Source organism: Genypterus blacodes, unplaced genomic scaffold (genome assembly GCF_046128005.1).
Source record: "Genypterus blacodes isolate CSIRO-AG114 ecotype Tasmania unplaced genomic scaffold, CSIRO-AGI_Gbla_v1 ptg000064l_1, whole genome shotgun sequence".
Taxonomy (NCBI): domain Eukaryota; kingdom Metazoa; phylum Chordata; class Actinopteri; order Ophidiiformes; family Ophidiidae; genus Genypterus; species Genypterus blacodes.
In genome coordinates, this window is record NW_027466876.1 from 2,537,501 (window position 1) to 2,540,887 (window position 3,387).

The window sequence follows — 3,387 nt, forward strand, 5'->3', positions numbered from 1 at the left end:
AGCAGCTTTTTCCTCAATTGAACAAATATACAAATATTTGATTGCTCCAATAAACCGAAACAAGCCATCTACTAGTACAATATATGTTTGTTTAAATAAAAAGAATTGGAAAGAGTTTCCATGGATTGAACATTTGAAAACTAAAAATCATGGAACTTCAACCATCATCAACCCACTGAAATGAGCAATTTTGGTTCTATTTTGGTTCTAATTTTTTTTGGTTCTATCCTTAACATGGATTTATACAGTATATAATTATCTATTATACTTATGCTGATGAGGGTTTTCATATTAATATTCCCTCAACTGTCCATGAACTGTCAGGACTTGAACATAATCAGTGCGTTTGGGGCTGTGGACACGATACAATGTTCTAGTCTCAGTCTGACTTCATCTATGAACCATGTCAAAGCTTTAGGATGGTTGGAGGAGGAGGAGGAGGAAGTGGTGGTGAAGATTAAGAAAACAAAAGGTACTTTATAATAACATTTTTCCTCTGAACATGTATGAATTAACTCTAGATAGACGATGACCGATAAAGTCTACACCCCTATAACTGAACACAACAGTACTAGTATAAACTAGTGTGTTGTTTACCATCACGCACTAATATGCTTGCCTTTTCTCATAAAATGCCTAAATATGTGTTTCATGCTAACCTTTAACATCAGCTTAATGAATGGAAGATGAAACTGAAGCAAGACACATCCAATTAAATCTTCATGTACGTTCTGGTTTGTTTTGTTGGTTGATTCCACTTCTCTTTCTGTGTTCCAGGAGAATTTTTACCATCCCGAAGTAAAGGTGTGTAGCGCCTGCATAGGGTTGCCCCAACAATGATTGATTATTAATTATTGATTTAAAACGGAATCGATCAAACAATAGTGCGCTACATTCTTCACTATCTAAAAATAACAAACTCAATATGAAAATGCTTTTTATAGTTGTTGGGATGCAAGCCAAGGAGAAACCCCCAGTGACTGAAGTTGAGGAGGGGGAGGAAGAGGGAGAAGACATGGAAGCTCCTGGGGAGGAGGATGAAGAGGAGGAGGAGGAGGAGGAGGAGGAGGAGGAGGGACTGGAGGAGGAAGAGGAGGAACAGGAGGAGGAGGGAGAGGAGTATGAAGAGGAGGAGGAGTATGAAGAGTATGAAGATGAGGAGTATGAGGAGTATGAAGAGGAGGAGTATGATGAGGAGTATGAGGAGTATTTAGAGGAGTATGAAGAATATGAAGAGGAGGAAGAGGGAATGGAGGAAGAGGAGGAGGAAGGAGTGGAGTCGGAGGAGGAAGAGGAAGAGGAGGAAGGAGTGGACATGGAGGAGGAAGAAGAGCGTGAGGAAGGAGTGGAAGAAGAGGAGGAGGAAGAGGAGGAGGAGGAGGGTGAGGAAGAAACAGAGGTGGAAGAGGCGGAAGACAAGGAGACAGGAGTGGAGTTGGAAGAGGAAGAAGAAATGGAGGAGGAAGAGGGCGAGGAAGGAGTGGAAGAAGAGGAGGCGGGAGAAGTGGAGGAGGGTGAGGAAGAAGCTACTGATGAGGAGGAAGAGGGGGAGGAAGGAGTAGAAGAAGAGGAGGCGGTAGTAGTGGAGGAGGGTGAGGAAGAAACTACTGATGAGGAGGAAGAGGGGGAGGAGGAAGAGCAGTTGGAGGTATCAGCAGAGGTGGAGGATACAGTTGAAAAGAGTGATGAAGATGAGGCAGATGAAGAAGAACCTGCTGCAGCTGCACCTGACATGGATGAGGAAGATGAGGAAGATGATGAAGATGACGTGATAGAAGAAGATGAAGCAGTTGAAGAGGATGAAACTGCTCCTGAAGATACTGGGGTCGACCAAGGCGACGATGATGATGATGAGAAGGAGGAGGAAGAAGAGAAGGCCAGCGTGGCTGATGCAGTGACTGAAGAAAAAGATGACACTGATGATGATGATGATGATGATGATGATGATGAAGAGTCTGCTGAGGATGATGATTTAATTTCTCCCGAACCCATTTCAACTAAGGATGAAGACTCCACTGTTTCCTCTGAGTCTGAGTCTGATTCACCTGTTGACATCAAAGAGGAGGATAGTGATGAAGATGTACCTCTACCTAAAACTGCTGACGAAAATGACGACAAAGAGGAAGAAGAGCAACATGATGATGACGATGATAGTGATGAAGACTTCACTGACTCCTCAGTTGTCAGTGAGTCTGTACTTCTTTCCAGTGATGAGGAAGAAGGGCAGGGTGATGATGATGATGATGATGAAGATGACAGATTAGCTGACGACATTATTACATCTGACAGTGATGATGCCGTCGTTGAAAAAGACACTGATGATGACTTGGAACTTGATCTTCCTCCTCTCCCAGCTGATGATGATGATGATGATGACGATCACAAACTTGCTGTAGATGAAGCACTAACAGACACCGTTGACATCGTTGACGATCTTCCTCCCATGCCCGCTGCGGTTGTTGGAGTTGATGAGGATGATGAGGATGACACACACTTGGATGAAGATATCAAAGCTGACACTGAAGATGAAGATCTTCTCGACAAATCGGATGAGGACTTCTCCATCGCCTCTTCTGATCACTTTGCAGATGATGAAGATGATGATGAGGATAGCGACCTTATGGACAACCTTGACCTTGATGACGTTAAAGACGACATCGAAACTCATTACAAACTTGATGAGGACATTCACGATGATGAAGACGAAGACAAGAAGGACGAAGGAGTGGATGTCCATCCCATTGATAGTACCGACAGTGGAGTCCTGGCTGATGAAGACGACGACGATGACGACGATGATGAGGATATTAAAACAGATGAAGAATCTGTTGGAGCACTGTTCAGCACTGACTCCTCCTATGTCTTAACAGAGGATGATGATGATGATGATGAAGATATTGATACCAGCTCATTTGAACTCGATTTGGACGATGAAGATGATAAAGAGATTAAAGAAGAATTTGCTGATTTGGACAAAGATGACGAAAGCTATAAAGACGACATCACACCAGAATCCTTCATTGCTGCTTCTCTAGATGATGACGACGAGAATGACGAAGATGATAAGGATGATGATGATGCTGATGACGATGTCTTGTTAGCAGGTAAAGTCCCGTCTCACTCATTAATTATTTATATGTTAGACATACATAGAAACATCAACTCAATCTAAAGTCTCGTGTGCTCTTACAGTCGCGTCTTCAGCAGCAACTACTGTTCAGAAGGAGGCAGTAAAAACCACAGAAGAGGAAGAGGACGGGGACGAGGCCGAGGCTGGAAAGGCAGATGACGACGACGACGACGATGAAGACCAGACAAAGGAGACTGACACAGAGATTTTTGGTGAATATCACACATCTGACATGGCTGCTATATATTAAGAAAACT